Below are 17,952 nucleotides of genomic sequence, written 5' to 3'. Positions count from 1 at the left end.
GGCTGGTACTGTCATGTGCCTCTTTTTGTATCCCCAGCACTTAGCACAGTGTCTGGCATATAGTAGGCTCTTAATAAATGCTTATTGATGGATTATTACTTCCCTATCCAATGATTTTAGAGCAAGGAGAATTCCTCTGGCACCTATGTCTGTGACAAAAGAAATGGGAAGTTCATTAAGTGAGACCACCTCCTCCTTATAAAAATCCATGGTCACAAAAGGTTTCTTAGCTCATGAATGAATAAATGATGAAGCATTATTAAGAACTCATTATAACCAAAGCACTGTGCTAAAACTCAGGAATACAAACAATGAAATCAGTCAGTCCCTGGTCTCAAAGAGTCCACATTCTAATGGAGGAGACAACACATATGGAAGGTTTCAGTAGCAAGTTAGATAGAAAGGCCCATCATCCTTTAGGGGCAGAAGCAAAACAGATTTTAATGCCTCTTCTTTCATATCATTGCCACTGAGAAAATCAGATCACTTGAAGGGAAGTGAGAGAGGCACAGATCCAAAACGGCAGAGTAGGGACCCAGCTGAACTCCCCCAACATTCCTCTGCCGACAACTAGCCATACACTTGTGGCTGCAGAAGAGCAGGGAACAGGGTCACAGTTCCAGGACCAAGGGGAATGCTGCAGGGGAATAAGGGCGCTTCCTGGAAAGACAAGAGCAATGAGTACACCTCTCCCAGGATCAGACCACCTTGGAAACATCAAAAACTTGCAGAACCCCAAAACTAGCTCTGAAAACAGCAGCACAAAGAAGCCTGAAGTTTGGCACACTGCCTTTCCAACCCAGGGTGAGGTGAGCCCAACTTTAACAAAGTTAAAAGTCAAGAAACAGGCTGGGAAAAATAAGCAAATAACAAAAAGCTACTACAGAAGCAGGGAAGACTAAGACAGAATCTCAGGAGACAGCAATGTGAAAATAGCTATAAGCAAACCCAGAAAAGAAAAATGTTAATTGGACCCACGCCCAACAAGAATTCCAAGACAAGTTAAAGAAAGAGATAAGATTGGTACAGGGAAAATTAGGGGAAAAAATGAGAGTGATACAAGAAAATTATGAAGAGAATTAACAGCCTGGTAAAAGAGGCACAAAAAGATACTGAACAAAATGCCCCCCGCTAAAAACCAAAACTGGCCTGATGGTAAAAGAGGCCAAAAAAAAAAAACAAAAAAAAAAACTCACTGAGGAAATTCACTTAAAAAGCAGAATAGGTTAAATGGAAGAGGAAGTACCGAAATTCACTGAACAGAACTCCTTTAAAAGAATTAGACAAATAGAAAAAGAGGTGCAAAAGTTCACTGAAGAAAAGAATTCCTTAAAAATTAGAATTGGGCAAGTAGAAGCTAATAACTCTAATAAAACAAAGACAAAAGAATGAAAAAATAGAAGAAAATATAAAATATCTCATTTGAAAAACTGACCTGGAAAATAAATCAAAGAGAGCTAATTTAAGAATTAATCGACCACCTGAAAGTCATGATCAAAAAAAGAGCCTAGACATCATATTTCAAGAAATTATCAAGGTATCTTAGATCCCAATATCTTAGATCCAGTGGGTAAAATAGAAATTGAAAGAATCAATCAATCACCTCCTAAAAGAGATCCCAAAATGAAAATTCCCAGGAATATTATACCCAAATTCCAGAGCTACCAGGTCAAGAAGAAAATACTGCAAGCAATGAGAAAGAAACCATTCAAATATCATAAAGTCATAGTCAGGATCACACAAAATTTTGCAGCTTCCACATTAAAGGAGCAGAGGCTTAGAATGATATTCCAGAAGGTAAAGGAGCAAAGATTACAACCACAAATCACCTACTCAACAAAACTGAGCATAATCTTTCAGGGGGAAAAAAAGGACAGTCAATTAAATAGAGGATTTCCAAGTATTCCTAATGAAAAGACCAGAGCTAAACAGAAAATTTGACTTGAGAAGAATAAAAAGGTAAACATGAAAGAGTAATCATAAGGGACTTAATGAAGTTAAACTGTTTATATTCCTATATGGGAAGATGATACACGTAACTCTTACGAACTTTATCATTATTAAGGCACTTAGAAGGCTACGTAGACAAAGGGCAAAATCTGAGTTGATTATGTTCGGACAATCTCCAAAAAAACTGTAGGGGTGAGGAGAGATGACTGAGGAAAAGGTGGAAGGAAGATAGAGAATGGGGGAAATTTTGTCACAGAAAAGTGGCAGGCAAGGAAGAGCTTCATCGGAATTGGTACAAAGAAGGAAGAAACAAATACAAACACACACACTCTCACACTCAGTTCCGTAGAGAAATCTCTTACCCCATGGGGAGATTGGATGGAAAGGAAATGAAATCTGAGGGGAGGATGATAAGGGGAAGTGCAGACTGAGGGAAGGCAGTGGACAGAAGCAAAACAGACTCTGGAGGAGGGACAGGAGGGAGGGAGGGAGGGAGGGAAAGAGACAGAGACAGAGACAGACAGACAGACAGACAGACAGACAGACAGAGAGAAAGATAAACAGGATCAAATGTGATGGAGAGAAATTTACCATGAGTGATAGAACTGTGAATGTGAATGGATGACCTAACTCACAGAACACAAACTAACAGTTAGCTGAATGGATTGAAAACCAGGATCCAACAATATGTTGTTTACAAGAGACACTTGGGACAGAAAGACACACAGAATTGAAATGAAGGGTTGGAGCTGAGTCTATTATGCATCAGCTGAAGTGAAGAGGGCAGGGGTGGCAATCATGATTTCAGGCAAAAAGCAAAAGCAAAATTAGATATAACTGAAAGATAAAATCAGGAAAACTACATTTTGCTAAAAAGGTACCATAGAAAATAAAGTGATAACAAAAAATTTCACAGGATGTTTCTCTGATAAAGGCTTTATTTCTTACATAATGAACACAGCCAAATTTATTAAAATAGCTATGCCCCAACTGATAAATGGTCAAAGGATATGTGCAGGAAGTTTTCAGAAGAAGAAATCAAAGTTATCTATAGTTATTTGAATAAAATGCTATAAATCATTACTGATTAGAGAAGGACCGCCTCACACCTATCAGAAATGACAATGTGGGGGGCAGCTAGGTGGAGCAGTGGACAGAGCGCTGGCCTTGAAGTCAGGAGGACCTGAGTTCAAATCTGGTCTCAGACCAAACACTTGACACTTACTAGCTGTGTGACCCTGGGCAAGTTACTTAACCCCAACTGCCACCCAAAAAAACAAAAACAAAAACAAAAGAAATGAGTCTCTAATCATCTTTTTTCTCCATAGATTAAAGTTATTCCTTCAAAATAGCTTTTTCTTTTAATAAGTCAAAAAGGACAAGAACTCAAATTTTGGAAGAATCAAATCTAATCTCTTCATTATGGAAAAACAGAAACTTCTCATAAGAATTCCATAAAGCTTACATCTGCTGAGAATTTTTTAAACCACAACTAGAAGGATTTTTCTTTTTTTTTCTCCCAAGTTCCAAATTATATGACAGATCTCAACATTTTATTGATAGAACTCCTCTGTCAGGTGTTACAAGAAAAGTTTCTGTAAGCAAATGTTCAGTGTTAGCACTCTGGTCTAATGTATTAACCTGTGCAAAAGCCAGTCTCAAAACCAAGGGAAATAGCATCATGGTCAAAGAATCATACCCTTGCAAAGCAACAAAGAATTCACAACAACTAAAGATTCCTAGAAATAAGGATCAAGAGTCTTTGTCATGGAAGATTAGCAAAACTCTGAGAGACCCCTTCATACTTTTCAGATATCCTAGCCAATGGTTTAAAAAAAGTTTCCAAAAGGTAACTGAGAGAGATACTTTTTAAAATTATTTTCATTAGCCAGACAAGTTAGTGTTAAGGAAAAAAAAAGTTAATTCTTTCTAAAATGCTTCTTTGAGGGGTTGGTGGGGTTTTTTTTCATTTCCTGTTTTACAGGATGTAAAACCGCATGTCAAAGCATGTTGCTTACTAACAAGATTTAATTTCCTAAAAGAGTAATAAAAAAAAGTTTCTCTTCTATTTCTCCCCCTCCCAGTAGTTTAGACACGTTCAAATAGCATATTCATGATGATCTAAAGTTTACAGTATCACCCTGATTCAAAAGAAATTTTTTAGCTTTTCTAGATATGACAACAAAAAGAACCAATCAAAACCTTAATGACAAATTTATGAACCAACAGATCTACTATTCTTCCCATTAAGAAACATTTTTATATCCTAGGACAACCATTACTGTAAGTCCAAAGTCTGGAAGTCCACCACCATTAGGAAGAGAGATCCAGGCTGGATCCAGGGTTGCCTGCTTGGTACTAGAGAGAAATCAGCTAAGGGGGAAAATGAGGTCACTTTGCTGCTCCATTTCACAGTACATGAAGTTTCTGTTACACTCTAATTCTGACAGCTTTTTAAAAATGAAATCTCAACTTTTCAACCATTCAATAAAGGTCAAATTTTCTATAAGTAAAACAGCATTGATAGAGTTCTGAATTTTACTTAATTCTGACAAACAGGAAAAGAATTAATCTAACTTACCAATAAGAACATTTTATATCAAGAAAAGGTGATTTTATTTTTAAAATGCCAAACAGGTACATGCTGGTTTCTTCACAAGTGAAAAAAAGACTGCCTATTGATTTTTAGAATAATAAATAATTCACTACACAGATGCTTAAGGGCAGTCCTGGAAACTTTAGTCTTATATTTACCCAGATGGTAAGGATACAGTAATTTAGATATGCTTCACATTACCAACCCAAGAATGAATTCAACCTTGGTCTTTAAAAAAAAAAAAAAAGTCAAAAAGGAAAAGTACAACAGGAAACCTCTTTCGGGACTCAAAATTTAATCCTTTCAAGACTACACATTTTTTTAGCCTGAATAACACAAAAGGTATACAATGTAGGTTCCTAATATTTCCCTGAAAACAGAACTTCAACCAATCAACCAGCATTTTTTGGTGTTTTCTTTTTTTAATTTGTTACCTATTTTTAGCATTCTTTTTTTTTTTTAATTCTGAGTGTATTCTCTCCTTCCATCCTGACCCTCCCCCATCCCTTGAGAAGGCAAGAATTGTGATATCAATTATACATGTGAAATAGTAACAACAATATTGTATGATGATCAAGTGAAATGATTTAGCTTTTCTCAGGAATACAATGATACAATTCTGAAGGACTTATGATGAAAAAGGCTATCCATGTCCAGAGAAAGAAATTATGGAATCTGAATGCAGATTGAAGTATATTTTTTATTTTACTTTATTTTTCTTGTTGGGGTTTTTTTTTAATCTGCGTTTTCTTCCACAACATGACTAATATGGAAAAAAAATTATACATGCGAAATCGTGTAAAACATATTTCCATATAAGCCATTCAACAAACATTTAAGCACTTACAAAGTGCTATGTACGAGATCAGAGGTGAGGAACCTATGGCCTCGAGGCTGAAGGTTCCCCACCCCTGCACTAGACTAAGCCCTGGGGATACCCCCCCCCAAAAAAAAACCAGTCTCAACCCTCAGGGAGCCCATATTCTAGTGACAGAGATAACACCAAGAACATACAACATAGATACTAGATAGATGGTAGCCTTTCAAGGGCATGCAAGACTTTGAAAAGCCTTCGGAAGGAGGTGACATGTTGAGTCTTGAAGGAAATCTGAGACTGAAAGACGCACGGGAGAAGCATATTCCAGGGATGGCGTATAGCCAGGTTCAGATGAAAATGATGACTCCCTAGAAAATGAAACCTTGAAAACTGCTATATTTCTTAATTTTGTGTTTGCAGCCTTAAATACCCAAGACCTTAACAATCAAACTCTCTCCCACTTGTTAAACGAAGGTTAAAAACCATCCAAAACCAAAAATTGGTTACTGTTTTGGTTAAAGTCAAACCTACGTTGCTGACACATCCCTGAGAGCAGTAAAGTTACAAACTGTTAAGATTAAATTATGATTAAAACATTCAAGAGACTACAAAGTATACTGGACAGTTTTTCCTGTTAAAATTTAGGTGCTTCAGTGGATAGAGCACCAGGCCTGAAGTCAGGAGGACCTGAGTTCAAATCCTACATCTGACCAAACACTTAACACTTTCTAGCTTTGTGACCTTGGGCAAGACACTCAACCCCAATTGTCTAAAAATAAAACTAAAAAAAAAAATAAACATTACACTATTAAAAAAAAATTTAGGTGCTTACAGTCTCAGACACTTGTTATCACATCAAACATACCAACAGTAAAACAATTTTTGTTAAATTCTCAATCAGGGTATAATACCAGAGAAATTCCTTCTATTAAAACTTATCTTTTGATCAACTGTGGTTGATATAGCTTTTCTCAGTGATATAATGAGCCAAGACAATTCCAAAAGATTCATGATGGAAAATGCTATCCACATCCAGAGAAAAAACTGATGGATTCTAAATGCAGATCTAAGTTTACTAATTTTACTTTTTTTGGGGGGCGGAGAGGAGAGGTGGGGGAGTTGGTAGTTTTTTCCTTTTGGTCTGTTTCTTCTTTCACAACATGACTAATGTGGAAATGTTTTATATTATTGCATCTGTATAACCTATATCAGATTGCCATCCTGGGGAAATGAGAGGGAAGGAAGTCTTTCAAAAAAATCAATGTTAAAATTATCTTTTTTTTTAATTTGACACAATCCCTACTTTCAGGGACTTCTGGTGTATTACTGAAGGGGTATATTGTTGTTCAGTCATTTTAGTCATATCTGACTCTTCATGACCCCATTTGGGGTTTTCTTGGCAAAGACACTGGAGTGGTTTGCCATTTCCTTCTCCAGTTCATTTTTAAAGATGCGGAAACTGAGGCAAACAGCTTAAGCGACTTGCCCAGGGTTACACTGAAGTGCTATACCAGGTAAACAAATAGGAACAATACAAGAAAATCTGGGGAAAGAGTGAGCATTAACCTGGGAAATCAGTAAAGTCTTAAAGGAGGAAGCTGGACCTGAGTTGAGTCTAGAAGGAAAAAATTCCGAGAAGCAGAGAAGGAAAAGGAACGCTTCTCCATGGATGGGGGTCCTGCAGACAGCACAGAGATGTAATACGGCATAAGGGCAGCAACCAGCAAGTGAGCACAGCTGAAATAAGGAATTCCTGTAGGTGAAACAAAGAAGGGAGTATCTGGAAGCATCTTGAAAACGCTTCATCAAGTAAGGCAGTTCACAACATTTGAAGTATCCTAAATATCTGCTGAAAAGAAGACTACTAAAACTGGATGTAGAGATGAAGTGAACTAAAACCGCCTTCTCCAAGGTTATCAACAATCCACAGACTTGACTCATTCTTCATCCTTTCTTGACCTCAGCACCTCTAGAGACACTGTTGACCATTCTCCCTCTTCTTCAAGATCCTCTCCTCACTTAGCTTTTATGACACTATGTCCTCTTTCTCAAGTTTTTCTCACCATGTCCCAGACTCCTTTATTGGTTCCTTACTTATGTCCTGGGTTCCTTAAAAATCCTTCATTAGACCTCACCATCCTCTCAAACGATCATCCTATTACAACGAACTCCTTGAAAAAGGCGTCTATATTCACTGCCTTTACTTCCTTTCTTCTCACTTCCTCAACCCTTCACAACCTGACTTTAATCTCATCACTAAACTGAAACTGTTCTCTCCAAAGTTACCAATGATCTTTCTTCTAATTGCCAAGTCTGACAGTCTTTTTTCAATTCTAATACTTCAACACCTAGGGGCTACATTTGATACGGGTTCTCTGATACCATTCTCTCTGGGCTCAGAGAGCCTACTTCCTTACATATAGTTCCTCAAGGTACTGTCCAAGGCCTTCTCCTCTTCTTTTATATGCTTGGTAACTTCATCCAATCCTTTGCATGTAAGTCTCATTTCTAAGCTGATGACTTCAAGATGTAAATATCCAGCCCCCACTCTCTCCTCCTAAACTTCAATTCTGCATCACCAATTTCCTATTAGACATTTCAAACTGATTGCCCTGGAGATACATTAAACTAAACACAGCCAAAACATGGCAAATCTTTCCTCAAAACCCAGGAGTTCTTAAATTGAAGTCTGTGAACTTTTTTATTATTTTTATAAACTGTATTTCAACAAAATTGGTTTCCTTTGCAATCTTACAAATTTTATTTTATCATTTACAAAGACGAATGTGAGAAGGGGTCCACCATAAGTTTCACCACACCAGCCAAGGAGCCCATGACTCAAAAAAGATTAACAACTCCTCATCCATATTAGGATATGGATAACATCCATGATGGACGATAAACATCCATATCCAATGAACTGCCAACTCTTGCCTTTTCTATCTCCCTCTCTCACAACTGATCCCTTCTCTCTCACAGCTGCCACCTTAGTTCAGACCCTCATCACCTCTCACTTAGATCAGTGCAAGAGCCTCCAAATTGATCTCTCTGCCTAGAGTCTCTCTCCCTCCAGTAATTTCCTTTAAGTAATTTTCATTAACTGCAGATTTGACCATGTGACTCCCTTACTTGATCAAGGCCATCAGCTTTCTATTGCCTTTAGAATAAAATAGAAACTCTTTGTTTTTAGCTTTTAAAGCCCTACACAGCCTGACCCCAACTTCTCCTTCCACCCTGAATGGATATTATCCCCCTCCTACACTCTGGGATCCAGCCCAACTGGCTGGCCTGGTTTCCTTCAGCTCCAGGCCCCAGCCTCTACACTGCCCAACCCCCAGGCCTTCAATGCACACATTCCCTCCTCCTCACCTCAGCCTGAGTCCTCTTCTTCCTTTTAAGACATAGCTCAAGCATTTCTGCATTAAGCATTTCCTGATTACCCATCCCCCACTGCCAGTGCCCTCCTTACCAAACTACCTTGAACATAGTTGTGTTTATTCACTTATAATTATAGTTATATATGTATATTTTAACATACTTGCTGTCTTCCCCATTCAAATGCAAACTTAATGGGAGTAGAAATTACTGTATTTCATTCTCTGTATTTGTATGCCCCGTGCCTAGCACAGTCCAGGGTGCAAAATTGGGACTTAGTACTTTCTTCTCTCTCCACACCCCTTGCTGATCTCATTACGGTTCAAATGTCATATCTATGCAGATAACTCTCAAATGAACATAAACAACCATAATATCAAAAGCTAGAGCTGTAAGAGACCACAGGCCAACATTCACATTTTAAAGCTGAAGAAACCAGGGCTCAGGGAAGCTAAGTAACTGTGAACTTGAGGGTCTTTGGCCTTTCTTGTAACCCAGCATTTGGCTCATCACCTGGCACTTAATAAATGCTTACTGACTAATCCATGGAGCAAGTATCAGAGACTTGACATGAACGTAGTCCTCTGCCTCCAAAGACTCATCTTCCCTCCCTTTAAACCTACCCCTCCTCCAAACTTCCCTTCTGGGGAGGGTGCCACAATCCTTCAGTTCATTGCTTTCTATTTACTAGCAACGCTTCCTTCTTCCTCACCCACTTCCCCTTAGATAACAAATATTGCAGATTCTACTTGTATTAACATTTGTCTCCCAACTCAAGCCCTTCTCTTCACTCAAAAGGCTACCAACTTACTGCAGAGCCTCATCACTTCTCCGCTAGACAACAGTCTCCTAACTGTTCCCCTGTATCTATTCTTTCTCCTCTCCAATTCATCCTCCAAACACCTACCAAAATGCTCTTCCTCAAACACAGGCCTACCCATGCCACTTTGCTGATGAAGAATCTTTCATTGTGCCCTACTGCCTGAGGGTCAGTAACATTCATCATTTTCTTGTAAAGGGATCCTCTCTACTACTAACAGCACATTTCCAACTAAGTTTCAAGATGAAACTGAATAAGATTCACAAGACTTCAATTTAAACAACTTAAATAGGTAACAAGTGTTTATTAGAACATGAATATATGTGCATATATCAACACAGTACAATTATTTCTTTAGCTTCTAAATATTAATGTCATTTAAGTTCAACAACAGATTTTTGTTCAAGTTGTGTGGAATGGGTCACTGTGATCAACAGTGATAAATTGGCAAACACAGGTATAACAAATAATCATGTTTTGCTGCTCAAACTTTTAACTGGAACATATTTTACTATTTAAAAAGTGCACCCTCAAATGGCAGTTTTGAATGATCTGCAGAAATGGACAGATCAAAACATTTGTATTTTGGCAACTGATGAAAATTCTTCTTTGAACTAGCTTTTACTGATACACTCTAATTATGTTATTTAATTGATGATGGGCTCATTGCCCATATGTAAAATAAGTGTAAGTATCCTCTTCTAACTGATGAAACATAACCTTAATATGTCAAGGCTGCTTTAAAATGCAAGGCATACAAAGCTTTATAAATATTATTCTCAAATACAAATAGCATAGTTTCTTTTTCTAACTAAATTTGTAGAAAGTTCTATTTGTCACTATGTCAACATGGTAATTATAGCTAAAATGACAAGCACTAGTCATAAGCAGCCCATCTGGTTTAGTAAGATGAAAGGCACTGCTGGTGCAGTGTGATTAACATGGCTAGTCTACAGAGAGGCTATAGAAAAACATCTGACAGTTGTACTCCAAGTTAAAAGGCTGCCACACAATCTGAACAGCAAATCAGGAATTGAACTCATGTCACTTAAAAAAAAACTTAGAAAAGTTTCAGGTCTGGATCAAATCGCAGAATGTAGCTTTTCACTAAATATTCACGAGACATACATAAAGTAGGAAAAAAAAACAGAAACAGAGCAACTTGATCTTTGTTCCCTTCTCTCCCTATCTTCAAAATGGACAGTCAAATAAGCTCCTGCTCAAAACAGTGAAAATACAGAAACAGAACAGCTGAATGGGGAAAGGGATGTAAAAGGGACTCAGGACGTGGAGGTCCAATTCAAGTTTAAGAATCAAAGTTGAGCAGGATACTTTCTTTCCATCTTTAAGTAAGTGCTTCTGCACCTCTCACAGAACCACCATAGGTCTTCCAAGACAGCTACCATTTCAATGAACTGATCTAATGGATCAAAAAGAGCAAGAATGCAGGTACCAGGCAAACATGGGGTTTCAGGGCTTCAACCAAGAACTATTCAAATTATGTCACTGAATGAATTTGCCCAAACCAAGATTATGCAATGGCACCTCTTCCAAAAGTCAACATAATCATTGATAGCATGGGGGGGGGGGGGTGCCCTGCACTTCAGGCTGGATTGCATTCCTACCGGAAACACAGCATGTGGAAATTCCCTCTACTAATTCAGATTAGGGAAGTAACTTGGTATAATGAAAAAAGCATTAGTTTTGGAATCCAAGAATCTGTTCAAATTCCAGTTCTGCCATCTACTACTACATGGGCCCCAACTGGTCTTCTTGTCTCTAGTCTCTTTCCCCCCTCCAAACTAATGTCTATGCAGCTGCCAATTTAACATACTTAAAGCACTGGTTTTGACCACCGTCATTACCCTACTCAACAAGTTCCAGTGGCTCCCTATGGTTTCCAGGATGAACTACAAATTCCTTTATTTGGCATATAAAGGCTTTCACAACCTCACTCTGCCTTACTCCTCTTCATACACTCCATGGTTCAGCCGAACTTGCCCATTTGTTGCCCCTCATAGTCTACCTCCACGCCTTTGCACAGGTTGTTCCCCCATGCCTAGAATTTACTCCCTCCTCAACTCTGTCTGGCCCGGTTAAAATGCCTAGCTTACAAAACTCAGCTCAGAAACCATCTCCTACAAAAAGCCTATCTTGATTCCATCCCATCTCAAGTTGCTCAGTTGTCTTCCTTCTCCCAGTAAGGATTTCACGTCTTATTTTCTATATATGTAGCCCAAACCACCAACAGAATGTAAATTCCTTGAGATCAGGAACTGACTTGTCTGTCTTTATGTCCTGATTTTGACACTTATTAGCTTTGTGACCTTGAACAAGTCACAGACTCCCAGGGCCTCAGTTCGCTCATCTGTAAAATAAAATCAAAAACAATGGCTTCAAAGGAGCATTCCAGCTCCAGATCTATGATCAACTGGAAATTCTTTGTAACTTAGTCCTAGGTGTTGCTGAGGCCCTGACCATTACCACACAGCTATTATATGTCTGAGGAAAGACATAAAAACCCAGTTCTTCCTGCCTCCAAGGCCAGCCCCCTATCTAAGTATACCCGTGGAGCTTTGTCACTTAAGTGATGACCAAGAAAGGAAGGAAGATTCTAAATATTGCAGTTCAACCATTATACACATTTCTACACAGTGAAAAGGACAAGAGATGTTTAGCACACGGTTCAAATCACTGTTTTCAACACTCATTTGAGAAAAAAGAAAACTATTCTAAAATAGGTAAACTCACATCTACACCAAGACCTCATAGTATGCTTCATCTCAACAAGATTTTCAGTCAAAGTCCTCTTAATCCAACTATTCTTTCTCAAAACTATAGGAGATCTCCTCCAAACTCAATAAAAGTTGGCATTTAAGACTGGTATGTTTTGCAAAAGACTTAACAGAGACAGAGCAACTATAACAGAGCCTCAAGAAATTCAAGCACCGAGAAGAATTTAGGCTTCTCAAAAAAAGAAAGAAAAAAAGAAAAAACAATAAGAATAAAAGAACCCAATCCCTACCAGACCGACTTGTGGCAAAACCGACCACACACAATACACACACACACACACACACACACACACAGAGTAACCGCCCTGCCAGGGGATGATGAAATGAGGAACGGAAATTAACATTTCAGGCAACGTCTCACATTGTTCCTTGAAGCCAGATCTGCCGGAGCAGCCGCAGCCGCCGAGGCTTCGCTGCTCCAGGTCCCCTTCCCCCTTCCCCCTCCCTCCCCCCCTTCTCACACTCACACACACACACTCACACTCGCGCGCGCACACACGCACGCACGCACACACAGACACACACACATACACACACAGACCGGCGCTGGCTGCCCTGCATTCCTCCCCCTCCTCCGGCGCTGCCCCCAGACGCCCCCGCTCTCCTTCCGGGGGCCCCCTCCCCCCCTTCTTCTCTTCTTTCCCTCCCCTCCCCCGCTCCGGAGCCCACCCTGCTAGGGGTCGCCGCTCCGGCCCCACCCCCTCGGGAGCCCCGGCCGCCTCCTCTGGGCAGCTCCCGGTCTCCCGCAGCGCTGCCCTGGCTCCCTCCCTGCCCGCGGGCCCGGGATCCCCGGCGGAGGCTCCGCGGCTTCCCCAGCGCAGCGCGGAGCCGGGGCCCCAAGATCCCGAGGCTGCTGCCGCTGCCCGGCCTTCACCACACCCCCCTCCTCCTATTCCTCCTCCTCGTCCTCGTTCTCGCCTCGTCCCGGCCTGTCCCGCGGGCCCGGGCCCGCTCCACGGAGGCCTCTCCCACGCCCCGCCTGCTAGCTCCCGCCGCCGCCGCCGCCGCCGCCTCCCCCGGGTCTGAGCTCGGGCTCCCCGCCCCCGCCCCCACCCGCGGGCCCCGGGGGAGGGCTCCTGCACCGCCCGCCGGGCCTCGCCCGGGCCAGGCCTCCCCTTCCTACCTCCAAAGGGCCGCTCGCTCCGGCCGGGGCTGCGCGGGGCGCGAGCGGGGTCAGCGACGCCAGGCCTGGGCCCGGCGGCCGCTTCCCATGAAGCCCCGGCCGCGTCTGCCGTGGGTGCCGAAACTGCCGCGGGGGCCGTACGCTAAGGCCCCTCGGCCGCAGGGACGACGAGCCGCCACCGGCGGCCTCGGCCTCCGCCTCCCCGGGAGTCGACGACCGCAAGAGCCAAGGGCCGGAGGCCGGGAGAGCCGGGGCGGGAGGCGCGCCCGCCCCTCAAACGACGGCCCACGGCGAAGGGGCGGCGGACGCGGGCGGGACGAGGGCTGGACCGCTCTCCTAGGGGGCCGTCTGGCCGCAGACTCCGCGGCGGCGCCTCCTTGCCTGGGGCTCCCGATCCATAGCGCACAGTTCCGAGGCGGCCTCTGACTTCCAGGACTCAGCGGCGGCTGCGGCGGCCGCAGACCTACATGAAACGCGCGCTCCCATTGGCCCGCCGTATCCGCGGACGCTATTGGCCCGCCGGACGGAGCACAAGAGACTGTGTACGTCACGCCGTCGGGGAGGAAGTGCGCTAATAGGGGGCAAAGGGGCGGGAGCGGAGAATGGGCATGCCCCCCCTTCCCCAGAGGACAGACAGGAGGCGGGACGAAAAAGCAGGATTGGTCGCGACCGTTTTCGACGATGTGTATCTACGTAGGGTGGGCGCGCTAGGAGGAGGTCGGTGGATTGGCTGCCGGCCCGGATTGGTCATTGGGTGGTCTTTTAGCGTTTCTCGTTGGTGATTGGTCCTTTCTAAATGCCGGAAGTGATCAGGAGAGCGGCGCAGGGCTTTAGTGTGGAGTGAAGGAGCTCTAGAGCGGAACTACCTGGGATTCTCGTTTCCTTGGCCCTGAACGGCCTGACCCGGGCTGGGAGACCGCCCGACACCCCTCCCCCACGACTTGCTCCTGCTCCGAGGGCCGAGCGCCCAACCCTGACAGGGTCACGGCGGGCCTTGTCCTTGCGTTATCCCAGGGCGGCCTCGGGGGAGCGCTGGGCCAGCCCGGCCCAGCCCAGGCAGGCCCTTCCTGGCGGGAGGAGCGTCCTTGGATCCCGCCGCGTAAACACGGGGCCGAGGGAGCCGCCCCTGACGCGGCCCGCCCTCCGCCCCACCCCCAATCATGCTGGAGTGCTCAGCCTGGCTTGCTCTGCCCTTTGGGCTGGTCTTAATATGTGGACTACGGCTCCCATGTAATGGGTTTGCTTTGTAGTCCTGTGTATTTTGTTTTAAAACCATTCACCAGACTGCCCAAGGGGTCCAAAACTCCAAAGCTTAAGACCCTCTGCTTTTTAAAGCCCCGGGGAGCTTTCGTAAGTTAAATGTTTTCCTTATTCTCGTATCCTCATTTATAGTATTTTAAAGAATCACTGCAGTTAACCCTGTCCCCAGCATACAGTAAGCGCTTAATAAATGCTTGTTGACTGCAAAGCTCCTTAAAAGGAAGGAACTGCTATCTAAATTTCCTATCATGCCCCAGCTCCCACCCGAGTCCCTTGTGCACGTAAATGTTTGTTGATTAAAAGAAATTGTATCACTTTAAGATTTGTGGGAAAACGCTTTCTCCACAATCTTATGAGGTAGGGAGTATAGATGTTATAATGAAAAATTTAAGTTTCTGTTCAGTGGATAAGTGACTTGCCCAAGGATCGATCCAAGTCTGCAGACATTAAGTGGTTGCTTTACTTATAGACCTTTGGTAGGGATACTAAGTCAAAAAGGAAGAAAAGAAACTGACAAAAGGGGGCGGGGTAGGGGGGAAAGTGTAGCAAAATGTAAAGTTGGTACCTGGGCAGGTACTACGAGTAAGCAAGTTGGGTATGAGAGCTGTGACTACTCAGGTGACCTAGGAAAGCTTCCTGTAGGAGATGGCCCGGGCTTGATTGAAGAGAGCTAGGGATTCCAAGAGAAGGTGAGGAAGGAATGCTTTCTAGATCTTGGGCACAGACGCAGAAAAATAAGAGTGTGAACTGCTAAGAACCACAAGTAGGCCAGTCTCACTAGAGTGCCCGAAGGGGAGTAACATGCAACAAACCTGGTCAGGTAGGCTGGGACCAGATGATGAAGAGCTTCAGCTACTAAATTGAAGGGTTTGTATTTTACCTTAGAAGCCACGGGAAACCTTTGAAGTAACCCAGCTGGTAGGGTTGGAACTGGAACTCTCTGTGTAGGAGCCTCCTGACTGCTCCTGCTCTTTCTATTATACTAGTTTTGAATGTAGGATGTATGAGGCAACAAGAGAAGGCAATGGAGAGCCTTTCACCGACCCCCAATACACCCTTTACAATAGAACCCAAGCACTGGGCTGCACACCACTACCTCCAAAGCCTGGGTGTTCTTTCTTCTGCCCAAGTCCTTCCTTTTCTCCCCCACTGTTCCACATCTAAAGGGTTTAGAAGAATGTCATATGTCCCTGGTTGTACAGCATTGTTTGCCAGTCACTTTGGAGGTAATATGATTATGGGATTTTAGTACTGAAAGAGGTCTAAGATCATCTAGTCTCTTCTTGTCCCCCATTTTACAGATGAGAAAACTGTGTTTTAGCAAACTAGTACTATTTACTATCTCCTTGTGTGAATATCAGTGAATAGATTAACCCCTATTGGCTTCAGGTTTTCCACATTGGTAATATTCACAAGTTGTTGTGACAGGTGACCTGTGTATATAAGTTTTTTGTTTAATTATTGATATTAATAAGATCATATCAGGCTACCTTTTCATAACCTTTCAGTGTGCAAAAGCATCTTATTATAAATATGAATAATGTATTAATTGGAGACTAGTTTGTAGATAGCGCAGTAGATAGAGCCCTAGACATGGTTTCAGAAAGATCTGAGTTCAAATCTGGCTTCAGATACTTGACTAGCTGTGTGGGCTTAACTATTTAACCTCTGTTGGCCTTAGTTTTCTCATCTATAAAATGGGGGAAATAATAGCATCTACTTCTCATAGTTGTGAGAATCAAATCAAATCATATACATAAAGTGTTTGGCAAAGATGTTATATAAATGTTAGCTATCATTATTATTATCTATTCAGGCAATACATTTCAAGTTCTATAATGTCAACTGAACAGTTAACCAGCATTTATTAAGCACTTATGTTCCAGATACTGTACCTTAAAGCACTGGGGCTACAAAGTAAGGAAAAAAATTGGGTCCCTACCCTCAAAGAGCTCACTTGCTAAGGAGGAAGACCAAAAGCAAATATACACCAACAAAATACTTGGCAAGAAAATGGAAAGTAAAAATAATCTCAAAAATAGGATGGGGAGCACTAGGGAAAGGCTTCTGCAGAAACTCCCTTCTTGAGCTCAGTGTTGAAGGAATGAAGAGGCAATGCCCCCTTGCTTATCTAATATAAACAAAAGGCTTTGAAAATAAGTATTAAATTGCATGCTGGGGGACAAGCAAAGAATGTGGCTTTTATTTATTTTATTCAAAGAATGATATATTTAGAGTAAGGGGAAGTGTACTCAGGAGTCCTAGAGCCAGGGTCCGGTGTCATCCAGTCCAATATGTTCATTTTACACATGAGTAAGCTAAAACTCACGTTAAGCAATTTGCCCAAAGTCACACAAAACCCGATGACTCAAAATCCAGCTGATATCAGCTCGCTGCCCCTCTCTCTCTCTCTCCCTCCCCAGTGAGTGTCTATGGACCTAAGGAAATCCTGTACTTCATGGGGTAGATCCTCTAAGAAAGATTCACGGAGAAACACACCGACCAGTGTCCTATAGAATGACATGATCAGTACCTGTAAAGGGAATATAGACAATAATAAGTCACGAGGTAGTAAAGAATTATGGACGTTAAAAATACTTGTTCCGGGTTGGATTAAAATAGCACACAGTAGTAAGTAATCCTAAATCCTGTAAGCAACTTCATAAATCCCCGTCAAAATGTGTGTTCACTCAAGAGGATTGTATGCCTTATTTATCCTAAGAAGGACAGAAGTAGAGAAAGAGAACTAAGTGGGGAAGAAGCCCCACCTCCATTGTTCCCTTCAGTTTAAGGAGGCAGCCACAGTCCTAGACCCTTGGGATACAAAACAACAACAAGGCTGTAGAGCTCTTTCCTGGATCCTGCCTGCCTTCTGTTCAAGGCTCCTCCCACAAGAAAAAGTGACTGCCACCTTCTGTAGTCTCTGAAAAAAAAACTTGAGGATAAACACTTTTGCCTACTTGCCCCAAACAAGTAACAATTTTAGATTAGTGAGTGGAAAAAAAATGCTAATTAGATTCATTTTAATTCCATTGTTTTTCACTGGAGGTATAACAGAAACCACTAAACAATTTCAAGGGTAGTGACAGCTTTGTTTTCACATGTTTTCTTTGTGACTGGGAAGGATGGGGGTGGGGAAAGAATACAAGGAAATGGAACTGGTTCAAAAAACAAGACAGCAATAAAACTTTTTTTTTTAATTTAATGGACTGGGAA

At 42.3% G+C, this 17,952-nt stretch overlaps 1 protein-coding gene across 2 annotated transcripts in view; it reads right to left on the bottom strand.

The window, feature by feature from the left end:
- Window positions 1-13,510, bottom strand: part of ANKRD11 (ankyrin repeat domain 11) — a 345,404-nt gene extending 331,894 nt beyond the window's left edge. For both annotated transcript variants that reach the window (XM_027847574.1, XM_027847570.1), the window contains exon 1: window positions 13,477-13,510. The gene's annotated coding sequence lies outside the window, so the exon portion shown is untranslated. The remainder of the gene's footprint in view (window positions 1-13,476) is intronic.
- Between the last annotated feature and the right edge of the window lie 4,442 nt (window positions 13,511-17,952).

The sequence above is a fragment of the Vombatus ursinus genome, unplaced genomic scaffold, assembly GCF_900497805.2.
Source record: "Vombatus ursinus unplaced genomic scaffold, bare-nosed wombat genome assembly UNPS02005286.1, whole genome shotgun sequence".
NCBI lineage: Eukaryota > Metazoa > Chordata > Mammalia > Diprotodontia > Vombatidae > Vombatus > Vombatus ursinus.
Note: the sequence above shows the minus strand (reverse complement) of the source record. Positions and strands in the feature narration are given on the sequence as shown.